This window comes from Giraffa tippelskirchi, chromosome 1 (genome assembly GCF_054371585.1).
Source record: "Giraffa tippelskirchi isolate mGirTip1 chromosome 1, T2T-mGirTip1v1.2.pri, whole genome shotgun sequence".
Lineage (NCBI taxonomy): Eukaryota > Metazoa > Chordata > Mammalia > Artiodactyla > Giraffidae > Giraffa > Giraffa tippelskirchi.
The window spans coordinates 48,861,306-48,878,352 of NC_137275.1; the positions used below are offsets into that span (position 1 = coordinate 48,861,306).

Here is a 17,047-nt window from a genome sequence, read left to right on the forward strand (position 1 = left end):
GTAGCATCAATTTTTTTGAAATTTGTACAAAGTCTATATTTAGTTAATAATACTGTATCACATGTTAATTTCCTTGTTTTTTTTTTTCTCACAACATAGTATTTCTTAATAGTCTCAGAATTGGATTATAAGTTTCAAGCTTTTTTGAAAATTAGAATTTTCAAAAAATTCAAATTTTTTTTGGTAAAAATCACTAATCTTTCCAGACTTTTAGCCATAATACTATATGCCAGAATAAATGGAACTATATCAAAGTTTTGAGTGAATATAAATTGAAATCTAGCATTCTATTCATACTTAGTCAAACAAATGGAACCAAAATATCATAAATTTTTTAGCTAAGCAAAAATTCATTGTTTTCTAAAATACATATATTTTATTATATGTACTATATACTTATATATGTACAAAAGATTTTCTACTATACTTGATAAAGGCTTAAGAAAGAAAAACAAGAAACTGGGGTAGAGAAATTGGAAAACATGAACTAAATGAAATGGGAGCTTTGAATATGAAATAGAAAAGTGAAACAATTTAGATAAAAGATCATCATATAAGAGCAGTTGTTTTTGAACATGGCTGCTTATTAGAATCACATCTGAAGCTTTGGAGAATAAAACAATACCTGAGCATTTGTATTCTTCAAAAAAAATGTCCAAAATAATCCTCATGTTTCTTTGGATTTTAAAACATGTTTACAGATTTTTCTATTAAATGGTAGCTTTAGTGATACAGAATTCTATTATTTTCTGTTGACTAGTCATGATAAAGTGGTATTAAAATGTATAATAGTTACATAATCACAGTACTATAAGATGTTTATCAGTTTTCACAATCAATAACCAGATAAAATATTAAATAATTACAATTGCAAGCCTTAATGGAAACATTCTTAACCTAACAATATAAAATAATTTGCATACAATTTGGAGCTTTGAGTGATGTGGTAAGTGGAAGTGAATACATACACATGTTTTCATCCACCCAATCAGTCCATGTCTTTTTGGTTGATACATTTAATCCATTTAAGGTAATTATCGATATGCATGATCCTATTACCATTTTCTTAATTGTTTGGGATTTATTTTTTGTCTTTTCCTTCTCTTGTGTTTCTTGTCTAGGAAAGTTCCTTTAGCATTTGTGGGGTTTTTTCCCTTTTTTTTTAATTTAAGTTTTATTTTTAATTTTTACAAAGTTGTGGTTTCTGCCATACAGCAATGCAAATTAACCATAATTATACATACATCCCCTCCCTCCCAAGTCTTCCTCTCTCCCTTCCCTATCCTTCCCCCATCCTCTCCCTCCAGGTCATCACACCACACCGACTGGGCTCCCTGTGCTAAACAGCAACTTTTCAGCAACTGTCCATTTTACACCTGATAGTGTATATATATTGATGCTACTTTCCTCATTCATCCAACTCTCTCATTCCCCCTCTGTGTCCACAAGTCCAATTATCTACATCTACATCTCCATTCCTTCTCTGCAAATAGGTTCATCAACATCAGTTTTCTAGATTCCATATATATATATATGTGTGTGTGTTAATATAGGTTCATCCACCTCACTAGAACTGATTTGAATTTGTTCTTTCTTATGGCTTAGTAATATTCCACTATATATATATGTGTGTGTGTGTGTGTGTATACACCACATCATCTTTATTTATTCTTCTGTTGACAGACATCTAGGTTGCTTCCACATCCTGGCTATTGTATTCATTGCTTCTTCTGAACACTGAGGTACATATGTCTTTTTCAATTCTGATTTTCTCAGGGTATATGTGCAGTGGTGTGTTTTTGCTGGGGCATATGGTAAAGCTGGACTTCCCAATTGGCTCAGTAGTAAAGAATCTGCCTGCCAATGCAGGAAATGCAAGAGATGCAGTTTTGATCCCTGTGTCAGAACAATCCCCTGGAGTATGAAATGGCCACCCACTCCAGTATTCTTGCATGGTAAATCCCAGGGACTAAGAAGCCTGGTGGGCTGCAGTTCATGGCCACAAGGAGTCAGACACAACTGAGCACAACAGCATGGTGAAGCTAGTTTCATGGTGCTGAATTCTGCTAACTTTTGCTTGCCTAGAAAGCTTTTGACATCAAATCTGAATGAGAGTCTTTCTGGGTAGAGTATTCTTGGTTTTAAGTTCTTCTCTTTCATTACTTTAAATGTATCATACCATTCCCTTCTGGCTTAGAGTTTCTGTTAAGAAATCAGCTGATAACCTTATGGGAGATCCTTTATATGTTATTTGCCATTTTTCTCTTGTTGTTGATAATATTCTACCTATGTCTTTAATTTTTGTCAGTTTGATTGCTGTGTATCTTGGTGTGTTCCTCCTTGGGTTTATCCTGTCTGGGACTCTCTGTGCTTCCTGGACTTGATTGACTATTTCCTTTTACATGTTAGGGAAATTTTCAGCTATTATGTATTCAAATATTTTTTTGGGGTCCTTTCTCTCTCTCTACTCCTTCTGGGACCCCGATAATGCAAATGTTGGTGTGTTTAATGTTGTCCCAGAGGTCTCCTAGGCTGTCTTCATTTTTCTTCATTATTTTTTCTATATTCTGTTTTGCAGCAGTAATTTCTACTGTTCTATCTTCCAGGTCACTTATCTGTTCTGTCTCAGTTATTCTGCTATTGATTCCTTCTAGTGTATTGTTCATCTTTGTTTGTTTGTTCTTTAGTTCTTCTAGGTCTTTGGTAAACATTTCTTGCATCTTCTCCATTCTATATCCAAGAAGTTGGATCATCTTCACTATCATTATTCTGAATTCTTTTCCTGGGAGATTGCCTGTCTTCATTTTATTTAGTTGTTTTTCTAGGGTTTTATCTTGGCATTTCATTTGGGACATAATTCTCTGCATTTTCATTTTGAGTAACTTTTATGATGTAGGATTGTAGCTCTTCTTGCTTCTTGTCTGCCCTCTGGTGGATGAGGCTAAGAGGCTTATGTAAGCTTTCTGATGGGTGGGACTGGCAGTGGGAAAAACAGGATCTTGCTCTGATGGGCAGGGCCATACTCAGTAAAAATTTAATCTGATTGTTGATGAGTGCAGCTGCGATCCCTCTCTGTTATATTTTTGGCCTGAGGTGACCCAGCCCTTGAATCTATAGGCTCTATGATAGGGTTTTTATGGAAGTCTCCAAAAGGGCTCAAGCCAAGGGGCATCTCCTAGGACTGCTGCTGCTAGCGCCCTCATCCCTGAGGTGAGCTATTGCTAACCCACACCTCCTCAGGAGGCCCTCCAACACTAGCAGGTGGGTCTGGTTCAGTCTCCTGTGGGGTCACTCCTCCTTTCTGCTGGGCTCTGGTGCACACAAGATTTTTGTTTGTGCCATCCAAGAGTAGAGTCTTTGGTTCCCCCAGTCATGTGGAGAAGTCCTATAATCAAATCTTGCTGGCTTTCAAAGACAGATTCCTTGGGGATACCTAGTCCCTTTGTTGGATCCCCAGGCTGAGAAGCCTGATGTGGGACTCAAAATCTTCACAACAGTGGGGAGTTTCTTTGGTATTACTGTTCTCCAGTTTGTGGGTGGCCCACCCAGCAGGTAAGGGATTTGATTTTATCAAGATTATGTCCTTCCTACATCTCCTGTGGCTTCTCCTTTGTCTCTGGATGTGGTGTATCTTTTTTGGTGGGTTCCAGCATCCTCCTGTCAATAGTTGCTCAACAGCTAGTTGTGATTTTCTAGCTCAATTTTATTAACAATGGCAAACCCAATTTCTATAATAAATTAGTTGAATATATTCCATCACTGGTGCTGAAGACAGGATTAACCCCCATGTTGTAGATTATTGATAATATTTCTGTAAATACAATATGAAATATTTTATAAGTTATAATTTAATCCATAGGAGAAAATTAAACATACAGTACTATGCAAGGTATAAAAAGCAGCAAGTCTACCGAATTACATTTATATGTTTAAAACCTGACATTTGTTATTACATCCTGTATTTAGAGGATTTAGAAATTAGTCTCCTCCTTAAAAATGGTTATATGGTACCTATATTTAGTTTCCTGTGGCTCCAGTAATAAATTGGCACAAACCAAGTGATTTACAAGAACAAAATATATTCTTCTGCAGTTCTTGAGGCCAGACACATGAATTCAGAATGTTGTTAATAGGGCTGTACTCTCTGGGAAGGCTCTAGGGGAGAAAGGCCAGACACGTGAATTCAGAATGTTGTTAATAGGGCTGTACTCTCTGGGAAGGCTCTAAGGGAGAATCTTCCTCAACTCTTACAGCTTCTAGTGGCTTCTGGCGTCCCTTGGCTTGTGGCTGTATAATCAAACCTCTGCTTCTGTCTTCATGTCTCCTCTACTCTGTTCTTTCTTTTCCTCTTCTGTTTCTTATAAGGATAACTCTCATTGGGTTTAGGGCCCATCAGATAATGCAGAATATTCTCACCTCAAGATCCTTAATTTAACTACACCCACAGGGACCTTTTTGCCAGTAGGGTGATATTCATAGGTTGTGGAAGTTAGAATATAGATGAATCTTTTGGAAAGAAGGGGGGAGGCCATATTTCAGCCCACTACACTGCCTACACATTCATATAATTTGTTCGTGAGTAAAGCCTCATCAAAGTTATATTTATCTAAAATCTAGATTAGGCATATGAATTCCACATGTTTTTTATATATCAAAAATATAAATGTTTTTACCTTAAATTATCAATATTCAAATAAACATAAGTTTCCTATCACCCTCCTCAGAAAATAAATATTAAATACAGCATTGAATAATCAGTCAAGTACTTAGACATGCCTGGAGAAAATAGGAATACAAAGAGGAAGCATCAGTCAAAATGTACTTGACAATGCCCTTGTGATATCTGTAATGTGGAAATGACATTTTCAGATGCAGATTGGGAAAGATAAAAAAAATATCTTTCAGGATCAGTTCAGTCAGTTCAGTCGCTCAGTCTTGTCTGACTCTTTTTGACCCCATGGACTGCAGCACACCAGGCTTCCATGTCCATCACCAACTCCCAAAGCTTGCTTAAACTCATGTTCATCACGTAGGTGATACCATCCAACCACCTCATCCTCTGTAATCCCCTTCTCCTTCTGCCTTCAATCTTTCCCAGCATCAGAATCTTTTCCAACGAGTCAGTTCTTTGCATCAGGTGGCCAAAGGAATGGAGTTTCAGCTTCAGCATCAGTCTTTCCAATGAATATTCAGGACTGATTTCCTTTCGGATGGACTGGTTGGATCTCCTTGCAGTGCGAGGGACTCTCAAGAGTCTTCTCCAACACCACAGTTCAAAAGCATCAGTTCTTCAGTGCTCAGCTTTCTTTATAGTCCAACTCTCACATGCATACATGAACAGTGGAAAAACCATAGCTTTAACTAGACAGACCTTTGTTGGCAAAGTAATATCTCTGCTTTTTAATATGCCATCTAGGTTGGTCATAGCTTTCCTTCCAAGGAGCAAGTGTCTTTTAATTTCATGGCTGCAGTCACCATCTGCTGTGATTTTGGAGCCCCCAAAAATAAAGTCTGTCACTGTTTCCATTGTTTCCCCATCTATTTGCCATGAACTGATGCAACCAGATGCCATGATCTTAATTTTCTGAATGTTGAGTTTTAAGCCAACTTTTTCACTCTCCTCTTTCACTTTCATCAAGAGGCTCTTTAGTTCTTCACTTTCTGCCATAAGGGTGGTGTAATCTGCATATCTGAGGTAACTGATATTTCTCCCAGCAGTCTTGATTCCAGATGTGCTTCATCCAGACTGGATTTCACATGATGTATTCTGCACAGAGGTTAAATAAGCAGGGTGACAGTACACAGTCTTGATGTAATCCTTTCCCATTTTGGAACAAGTCTGCTGATCCATGTCGGGTTCTAACTGTTGGTTCTTGACCTGCATACAAATTTCTCAGGAGGCAGATCAGCTGGTCTGGTATTCGCATCCCTTGAAGAATTTTCCACAGTTTGTTGTAATCTACACAGTCAAAGGCTTTGTTATAATCAATAAAGCAGAAGTTGATGTTTTTATGAAATTTTCTTGCTTTTTCTATGATCCAACAAAGGTTGGCAATTTGATCTCCGATTCCTCTGCCTTTTATAAATCCAGCTTGAACATCTGGAAGTTCACAGTTCATGTACTGTTGAAGCCTGGCTTGGAGAATTTTGAGCATTACTTTGCTAGCATGTGAGATGAGTGCAATTGTGCAGTAGTTTGAACATTCTTTGGCATTGCCCTTCTTTGTGATTGGAATGAAAACTGACCTTTTCCAATCCTGTGGCCACTGCTGAGTTTTCCAAATTTGCTGGCATATTGAATGTAGCACTTTCATGGCATCATCTTCTAGGATTTGAAATAGCTCAACTGGAATTCCATCAGCTCCACTAGCTTTGTTTATAGTGATGCTTCCTAAGGCTCACTTGACTTTGCATTCCAGGATGTCTGGCTCTAGGTGAGTGATCACACCATCATGGTTATCTGGGTCATTAAGATCTCTTTTGTATAGTTCTTCTGTATATTCTTGCCACCTCTTCTTAATATCTTCTGCTTCTGTTCCATCCATACTATTTCTGTCCTTTATTGTAGTCATCTTTGCATGAAATGTTCTGTTGGTATCTCTAATTTTCTTGAAGAAATCTCTAGTCTTTATCTAGTCTTATCTACCAGGATAAAGGTAAAAAACATGTTCAGTTATGTGAACTCAGAGGAATTTCCACCAAGAAAGTTTCAGATGATTGACAGAAGGAGTTATAAAATGACACTGAGAAGTTACAGAAAATTTGCTGATATAACATGTGGTAATAGATGCCAGCAAAATTCCTGTATCTTTGTCCACAGTTTTTTTATCTCTCCCTTTCCTGTAAGATTTTCTAACCCTCCCCGTTGCCATGTGACTTTTCTTTGCCCCCTGTTGCAAGAGAACACATTTTGGAAGCCCAAAACTCATGGGTATCCATGATATTTGACTTGCCCTTGTGATGTCTTGATCAGTGAATTCTGAGCAGGTAGATAAACAACATGTCCAGTGGAAACTTAAGATGCAGCATAAGCTTTAACATGCAGCCATAAAAAAAGCATGGTCTTCATATGGACCACTCCAAGGGTCCCACATCAGAGGTACAGCCTTTAGCTTACTCACAATCTACCTTCAGCTAAGAAATTAAAATGTGTTAGTATAAGTCACTGAGATTTGAGGACCATATACTACCAGAGCAAAATTAACTAATACCGATGTAAGTAAAATAGCAATATAAAATATACACCTTGTATTTCCCAAACTCATACTGTTAAACACAACCCTATACTGCTGTTTAAAAAGTTCTTGTTTAAGATCAAGATTGGTTCTAAACACTGTAGCAGGGAGAAACTAAGAAAGGAAGGCATGAGATCGCATTTATTGATAGTAGGGGAAAATAGCAGCTGTTAACCAAAGTGCTTAGAAGGATGTTGCCTACTATTTTTAATACTACATTGCAAACATTACTGAGTTTTACTCACATGAAACAATAAAATTATATATTTATCAGCTAACAAAGCATGGATACCCATGACCAAAGATCAATTTATTTTTTCCAAATAAAATTTTGCAGTTGCCACTGTATGCTTAAAGGAGGTACAGAGTATCTCCTTGTTCTATATTTCACTTGACTTAGCAGCTCCTGTTGGCTGTTTTTTGTTGTTCTTCAGTTGATAAGTCGTGTCCAACTCTTTGAAACCAAATGGACTGCAGCATGCCAGGGTCCTCTGTCCTCCACTATCTTCTAGAGTTTGCTCAGATTCATGTCCATTGAATCAGTGATGCTATCTAACCACCTCCTCCACTGCCACACCTTTCTTCTTTTGCATTCAATCTTTCCCAGCATCAGGTTCTTTTCCAGTGAATCAGCTTTTCCCATCAGATGGCCAGAGTATTGGAGATTCAGCTTCAGCATCATTCATTCCAATGACTATTCAAGGATGATTTTCTTTAGGATTGTCTATGGAGTACATGAAAATAAAATCTGTCACTGTTTCCACTTTTTTCCCCTCTATTTGCCATGAAATGATGGGACTGGATGCCATAATCTTAATTTTTTGAATGTTGAGTTTCAAGCCAGCTCTTTCACTATCCTCTTTTACCCTCATCAAGAGGCTCCTTGGTTCCTTTTCACTTTCTGCCATTAGAGTAATATCATCTGCTTATCTAAGGGTGTTGATATTTCTGCCTGCAATCTTGACTCCAGCTTGATTCATCTAGCCTGGCATTTCACATGATGTACTCTGGATAGAAGTTAAATAAGGAGGGTGATAATATACAACCTTGTCTCATTCCTTTCACATTTAAACCAGTCCATTGTTCCATATCCAGTTCTAACTGTTGCTTCTTGACCTGCATACAGGTTTCTCAGGAGACAAGTAAAGTAGTCTGCTACTCCCGTCTCTTTAAGAATTTTCCATAGTTTTTTGTAATCCATACAACTCAAAGACTTCAGTAGTCAATAAATCAGAAGTAGATGTTTTTCTGAAATTCTCTTGCTGCTCCCTGATTCAACCAGTATTGGCAATTTGAGCTCTTTTTCTTCTGCCTTTTCTAAACTCAGTTTGTAAATCTGGAATTTCTCAGTTCACATACTGCTGAAGCCTAGCTTGAAGGATTTTGAGCATAATCTTGCTGGCATATGAAATGAGGATAACCGTACAGTAGTTTGAACATTCTTTCCCATTGCCCTTCTTTGGGATTGGGGTGAAAAGTGACCTTTTCCAGTCCTGTGGCCACTGCTGAGTTTTTCAAATTTGCTGGCATATTGAATGTAGCATTTTAAGAATATCATCTTTTAGGATTTTAAATTGCTCAGCAGGAATCCTGTCACCTCCACTAGCTTTGTTCATTGTAATACTTCCAAAGGCCCATTGATTTCACATTCCAGGATGTCTGGCTCTCAGTGAGTGACAACACTGCTGCAATTATCTGGGTCATTAAGAACATTTTTGTATAACTGTATATTCTTGCCACCACTTCATAATATCTTCTACTTCTGTTAGGTCCATATTGTTTCTGTCCTTTATTGTGCTCATCATTGTATGAAATGTTCTCTTGATATCTCCAGTTTTCTTGAAGAGATCTGTAATTTTTCCCATTATGTTTTCCTCTATTTCTTTGCATCATTCATTTAAGAAGCCCTTTTGTTTCTGTTTGCTAGTCTCTGTAACTCCGCACTCAGTTGGTTATATCTTTCCCTTTCTCACTTGAGTTTCACTTTCCTTCTTTCCTCAGTTATTTGTAAGGCCTCCTCAGACAACCGCTTTTCTTTCTGCCCTTTATTTTTCTTTGGGATAGTTTTGATCACTGCTTCCTGTACAATATTACCAACCTCCATCCATAGTTCTTCTGACACTCTGTCTACCATATCTAATCCCTTCAGTCTATTTGTCACCTCCACTCTGTAATCATAGGGGATTTGATTTAGATCATTCAGGGCTTCCTAGCTGGCTCTAATGGAAAAGAATCTGCCTGCCAATGCAGGACACATAAGAGATGCAGTTTAGATCCCTGGGCCAGGAAGATCCCCTGGAGAAGGAAATGGGACTCCACTCGTTACTTTGACCGGAGAATCTATAGACAGAGGAACCTAAGTCCATAGGGTCACAAAGAGTTAGACATGAAGGAAGTGACTCAGCACACATACCTGAATATGACCTAGCAGTTTTCCCTACTTTTTACACTTTGAGACTGAATTTTGCAATAAGGAGCTGATGACCCAAGTCACAGTCAGGTCCTGGTCTTGCTTTTGCTAAGTGTCTAGAGCTTCTCCATCTTTGGCTGCAGAGAACATAAACAATCTGATTTCGTTATTGACCATTTGGTAATGTCCCTGTGTAGAGGTGTCTCTTGCATTGTTAGAAAAAAGCATTTGCTATATCCAGCATGTTCTCTTGGCAAAACTGTTAGCCTTTGTCCTGCTTCATTTTGTACTCCAAAGACAAACTTGCCTGTTATTCCAAGTATCTCTTGACTTCCTCCATTTGCATTCCAATCCCCTGTGATGAAAAGAATATCTTTTTTGGCGTTAGTTCTAAAAGGTCTTATAAGTCTTCATAGAACTGGTCAACCTCAGCTTCTTCAAGATCAGTGATTGGGGCATAGATTTGGATTACTGTGATGTTGAATGGTGTGGTTGGAAATGAACCAAGATCATTCTGTCAATTTTGAGATTGCATCCAAGATTTATTGCCTGGAAAATCCCATGGACAGAGGAGCCTGGCAGGTAGTCCATAGCACCACAAAGAGTTGGACATGACTGAGTGACTGAGCACGTATATACCGGATTTTGGACTCTTTTGTTGACAATGAGGGCTTCTCCATTTCTACTCATGGGTTCTTACTCAAAGTAGTAGATATAACAGCCACCTGAATTATATTTGCCCATTCTTGTCTATTTTAGTTCACTGATTCCTAAGATGTTAATGTGCAATCTTGCCATCTCCTCCTTGATCACATCCAGTTTACCTTGATTCATGGACCTAACATTCCAGGTTCCTGTTAGCTAAGAAAGACAACTTTTCTTAAGTAATCCCTTAGCACCAGTCCATAATTCTTACAACTTGACTCAGTAAGAATTCCCTTCTGTAATTATTTTCAACATTTCAGAATCTTTATTATAAACAAAAACTGCACACAATTTTATAAATTTTCATTTATGTAACAGCCCTAAAATGTCTTCCAAAAGAAAATATTTATCCATATCTTCACTTGAAGAAACACATGCAGAGAATTAGGCTGCGTCCTTTACATGTACATTTAGTGGCAGAATTTCTACTCAAACCCCTGTCCTCAAACTCCTTCAGTTCAGTTCAGTCGCTCAGTCATGTACAACTCTTTGCGACCCCATGAATCGCAGCATGCCAGGCCTCCCTGTCCATCACCAACTCCCGGAGTTTACCCAAACTCATGTCCATCGAGTCGGTGATGCCATCCAACCATCTTATCCCCTGTCGTCCCCTTCTCCTCCTGCCCCCAATCCTTCCCAGCATCAGGGTCTTTTCCAATGAGTCAACTCTTCACATGAGGTGTCCAAAGTATTGGAGTTTTGCTTCATCATCAGTCCGTTCAGTGAACACCCAGGACTGATCTCCTTTAGGAGGGACTGGTTGGATCTCCTTGCAGTCCAAGGGACTCTCAAGAGTCTTCTCCAACACCACAGTTCAAACTCCTTAGTCTATATCATTTCACCAAAAGAGGATATTTCAGAGCAATTCAATCTTTTTTCTTCCTCACACTGACTTCTCAACTCTCCTGCATATGAAAATAATTTCATAAATACTGATTTCTGTCACTACAGATTAGTTTAAAACTTACTTATGTAGAATCTCAATTAGCCTAAAGTATAAATTAATAAGGAAAGACTGATTACAAAGATATTTTTTATTTTAAAGCCAATAGAATAGAAGAGAAAAGAATAGGAGTTGGAAATAATTTTAAGTACCATGAAACTTTTACATAATTATTTTGTGTTTTACACCTTTAAAATTCAAATTAAAAGGAAATCTGTTCATGTATAAAGTATTAGTTTCCACCAGCCTAATCAATATCACAGTGAAGATGCATGCATGCAAATTGGAGAACATCTTTAGTGTATGTGCTTTGATTCATGCTTTTGGGAAATGTTCCACAGTACTACAAACTGGTATATAATAGGCCTATTTAGTTTCACACTTAGAGGCCCATAGATTCAAAAGATTAATGACAACTCTGGACCATATGTTTTCTTGTCAGTGTTTAGAAGAGAGTTTTCTGTAGGAGTCTGAAAATAATGTTTTATTAAATTGGAAATTGGCCCTCTGAGAAGAGGAAACAGCACTGGGTTTTCTGACGTTTGGTCTAATTATCTTAAGCCACCACTCTTAATCCTCTATCTACTGACTTGTCTTTTTTTGGAAACCCATTCATTTTTATAGTTAGTGGAAAATAAACATATGTCTTTAGGCTCAGTGGAATACAAACAACTGTGAATAATTAACATAAGAGTCTTATAGAAGAGCATCTTATTGTTTAGCTCTAAATTTTGTTAATACTCCTACACCTCGTATTAGTCAAAGTATTTATTTTGGCAGTAAATACAGTGATGATGAAAGCATGATAAAACCTAGGAAGCAGAAATAATTTTAACAGAGAAATGCATGCTGTAATAATGATAATTCTGCATAAATCTCTGAGGTAAAGTGTTTCCATGTGTGACTTTTAGGATGGTCTGATTTGCATTATAGTATATTTATATCATAATCATCTTTCACTTAGGAAATTCAATTATATGTGCCTTGCAAAAAATTAATCAGTGAGACAGGGAAGGAGGGGAGGGAGAGGGAGAGAGAAGAGGAATGAGAATATGCCTGAGAGTAAGTGTGACATAGGAAATATGAATTCAGTTCATAAATTAAAATTCTCTGGTACCTATGTATCTCTTATAATGTGAACATCTCATTATGTTGATTACTTATTGTTAAAACAAGACTTCAGGTTATTTCATCTAGTGCTTAACCAAAGGAATAGCTATCTATCCAACAGTGAAGGCAAAGTTGGTTATGTTAGTTTTAAAGAGTACCACTATGTCTATCTTTAAATGATTTTTTCATAAGGAAATTTTGAGGGGACTTTTGATCATTTGCAAAGTTTGCTTTTTCTGGTCTCTGTAGGAAGAGCTCAGTTCATGCATGTTCTTCCTCTCTATTGGTTTAGGCCTAATGATCTCAGCTATATTTTTGCAAGCTGAACATTAGCTGTTGATTTCAGTGCTTACCATGTATTCTCCTCTTTTGGCATCACCCAAGAAAAGATTAATTTATAGTAAAACAGTAACATTTAAAAATTATTTGCATTTACACTTAAAATTAGAAAACATGGTAATTTAAAAAAAAAAGACATTTCTGCTTGCTATTTCCTGTGTCCCTGATATGGCTGAAACTTCTTGACTTTAAGATAATTTATTTTTAGTAGAAATTCCAGGTACAAAACAATGCCAGGTGTGTTTTGGCATTTTGTTTTTCAGTATTTTCTATACCTATTAGCATACACAACAATACAAACACAAATAAGAAACAACTGATTTCTTTATAACTATATAAAATATTTTGCAGATTAAATTATATATAATATTTGCTGAAGACTGAATGATTATGCTCTTTCCAAAAATCTGTCCTGAAACCTAATCTCACTGGAATGGTATTTGTGGGTAGGGAGGTGGGGTCTCCTGGAGGTAAGTAGGTCAAAAGGGCAGAGCATTCATGAATGTGATTAGTGCTCATAAAAGAGGCTCCAATTTAGAGAACCAATGTTCTATGGCAGCCTGAATGGGACAGGAGTTTAAGGGAGAATGTAAGCATGCATGCTTAGTTGGGTATTGACTCTTTGTGACCCTGTGGACTGTAGCCCAACAGGCTCCTCTGTCTGTGGCATTTTTCAGACAAGAACACTGGGGTGGATTGCCAATTCCTCCTCCAGGGGATCTGCCCTATCCAGGGATCGAACTCATGTCTCCTGCGTCAGCAGGCAGATTATTTACCACTGAGCCACCTGCGAAGCCCTTGGGGGAGAATGGATACATGTATATGTATGGCTGAGTCCCTCCACTGTTCACCTGAAACTATCACAACATTGTTAATCGGCTATACCCCAATAGAAAATAAAAAGTTAAAAAAAAATCCCTATGTAATATTAAGCCTTCACCAAAGATCCAAAAGACATTTCCCTGTGTATGCTTTGAGCTTCAATCCCAGATAAATACCCACCAAAAGAAAAAAAAAAAAAAAACAGCGAGAGAGACTCCAGAAAGCTCTCTCCACTCTTCAGTCTTTTGAGAAAATATGAAAAAGATGGCCAGTTATGAACTCAGAATCAGGTTCTCACCAGTCCCAAAATCGGGTGAGGCCTTGATCTTAGATTCCCCAGGTTCCAGAATTGTGAGAAATAAATGTGTGTTTTTATAAGCCACCCAGTCTATGGTATTTTTGTTATGGGAGTCTGAACAGATTAAAGCAGCATTTCAATAAAAATCTGAGCACGTATTAAAGTACATCTTACCTTTTTTAAAATACATATAATAAAATTTCATCAGTAATCTTCAGTTCTCTGTTACGAGTTTTCCAACCTGTAGCCAAACCAGACTGCAGAGTTAGCAGATTTGGAATAGTAAAGTACGGGGAGCTAACTTTTGGACACAGTAAGGTTAGTTTCCTACCACGAGTAAAAAAAAGAAGAGTTATCTATATAAGTCTATCCAAGCATATAAGAAACTTAGAGATTTGTTCGAAATGTTGGTATAAATTTGAGTCAAACATATTCATAAGGATTTAAAGTATAAAGATTATATCACATAGACTAATAGGCATAGAAAACAGAAACTAACTATTGAGCTCTAGAGCATTTCCAAACTTTGAACTCAAAAAGATGAGGAAAAGCCAGCAAATAGTGATTGAGAAGTAGAAGCCTGAGAAATAGAATGAAAATTAAGTGAGGATAGTAGTTTAGAAGCCAAGTGAAGAAACTGTTTTAAGAAGCAGAGAACAACCAACTATGCCAAATTCCCCTGACAGTTGACTAAGATGAATATTGGGAATTAGTTGTGTTTACTGTATATTTCTATATGTTTATATATGTAAATATATAAGGCTGCATACAGCTGCTGCTGCTAAGTCGCTTCAGTCGTGTCCAACTCTGTGCGACCCCGTAGATGGCAGCCCACCAGGCTCCTCCGTCCCTGGGATTCTCCAGGCAAGAATACTGGAGTGGGTTGCCATTTCCTTCTCCAGTGCATGAAAGGGAAAAGTGAAAGTGAAGTTGCTCAGTCGTGCCGACTCTTAGCGACCCCATGGACTGCAGCCTACCAGGCTCCTCCGTCCATGGGATTTTCCAGGCAAGAGTACTGGAGTGGGGTGCCACACATTGTTTAATGATATCAAGCCATTGTCACTTGTTAGGCAATGTTCTAAATACTATATATATACATATATAAACTATTTTAATTTTATAGCAATCATGTGAAGTAAATATTTTTATTCTCATACTGTAGATGAATACACTTACATGCACATACACACACACACACACACACATACGCACACAAGACACACACATGATACGTAAGCTGCCTAGGGTCACACATATTGTAGGTGGTACAGCTAAGATTCAAACCCAGGCAGCCTGTATAAACTTTCAGCCTGTATAAACTTTCATAAGGACAGTTCTATTCCAGTTTTGTTTTCTTTTTAGAACTTAATATATGGGTGTTTCTGACCCTGACAATAGAAGATACAAACATCAATTTGATGCTTAAAGGATTTAAGCTGTGTATATGATGTGATTACAGTACCTTTTAATTGTGTGGCAAATGCAAAATGGAGAATGATATAATGAGGTAATACCTGCAGTCAGGAATTACAATTAGAAAGTTCCCCTAGCAATCCAGGCAAGGAACGTGATAGAAGTAGTATTGGTGATGGAAAAAGTAAACAGATTTTAGGGCTACTTAAGGATAGAAGTCACATATTTCATGACTGAAGCTTAAAGAAAGAGTTATTAATAATCTCTAGATATTTCATTGGAATAACTAAGTGGATGATGATGCCATTTATTGGCAGAGAGAAAGCTAAAGGAATAAGTTTAATGGAAGAAGCATAAGGAAAAGTTAATTTTAAATTGATCAGTTTGAGATACTTGTAGAACTTTAAAATGGAGATTTCAATAGACGGTGTTATAGAGTAGCTAAAGATGAGATGCTTGGTTTGAGTGGAAGGTACTCCTTTACTTTTTTATTTCATAATTTTTATTAGTGTATCGTTGATGTGCAATGTTGTGTTAGTTTCTGCTGTATAGCAAAGTGGATCAACTATGCAAATACATATATCTATCTTTTTTAGATTCTATTCCCATATAGGTCACTAAGGGTGTTTCATACAGTTCCCTATGCTATATAGTAGTTTCTTAGAATCTATTTTATATACAGTGGTGTATATATGTCAGTCCCAGTGCTTCCCTGCTGCCCTCCCCCCTTGGTAACCATAAACTTGTTTTCTATGTCTGTGACTCTATTTCTGTTTGGTAAATAGACTCACTTGTATCATTTTTCTTTTTAGATTCCACATACGTGCTGTGCTTAATTGTTCAGTCATGTCTGACTCTTTGCAACCCCATGGACTGTAGCCCACTAGGCTCCTCTGTCCATTGGAATTCTCCAGGCAAGAATACTGGAGTGGGTTACCTTGTCCTCCTCCCGGGGATCTTCCCAACCCCAGGGATCAAACCCAGGTCTCCGGCATTGCAGGCAGTTTCTTTACTATCTAAGCCACCAGAGACGTCTAATATATTTTTCTTTCTCTGTCTGACTTCACTCACTATGGCAATCTCTAGGTCTATCCATGTTACTGCAAATAGCATTATTTCATTTTATCTTATGGCTGATACATATTCCATTGTGTATGTGTGTGTGTGTATATATATATATATATATATATATACACACACACACACCATATGTGTGTGTGTGTGTGTGTGTGTATACACACCACATCTTTATCCATTCCTCCATTAATGAATAGTTAGGTTGATTCCAATAGTGCTGCAGTGAACATTGGAGTGAGTGTATCTTTTTGATTTATGGTTTCTTTGGATATATGCCCAGGAGTGGGATTGCTAGTTCATATGGTAGTTCTATTTTTATTTTTTTAGGAACCTCCATTGTTCTCCATAGTGGCTCTACCAATTTACATTCCCACCAAGAGTGTAAACGGGATCTTTTTTTACACACCCTCTCCAGCATTCATTGTTTGTAGATTTCTGACCAGTGTGTGATACCTCATTATAGTTTTTACTTGCATTTCTCTAATAACTAGTGATGTTGAACATCTTTTCATCTGCCTTTTGGCCATCTGTATGTCTTCTTTAGAGAGATGTCTATTTAGGTCTCCTGCATACTTTTTGATTGGATTGTTGTAGATTATTTTTTTTTATTTATATTGAGCCTAAGGAGCTATTTGTATTTTTGGAGATTAATCCCTTGTTAGTTGCTTTGTCTGCAAATATTTCTCCCATTCTGT

At 37.4% G+C, this 17,047-nt stretch overlaps 1 long non-coding RNA gene across 1 annotated transcript in view; it reads left to right on the forward strand.

The window, feature by feature from the left end:
• The window catches only part of LOC145517240 (uncharacterized), a 153,954-nt gene that overhangs the window by 94,968 nt on the left and 41,939 nt on the right, over positions 1–17,047 (forward strand). The gene's annotated exons all lie outside the window — the stretch shown is intronic.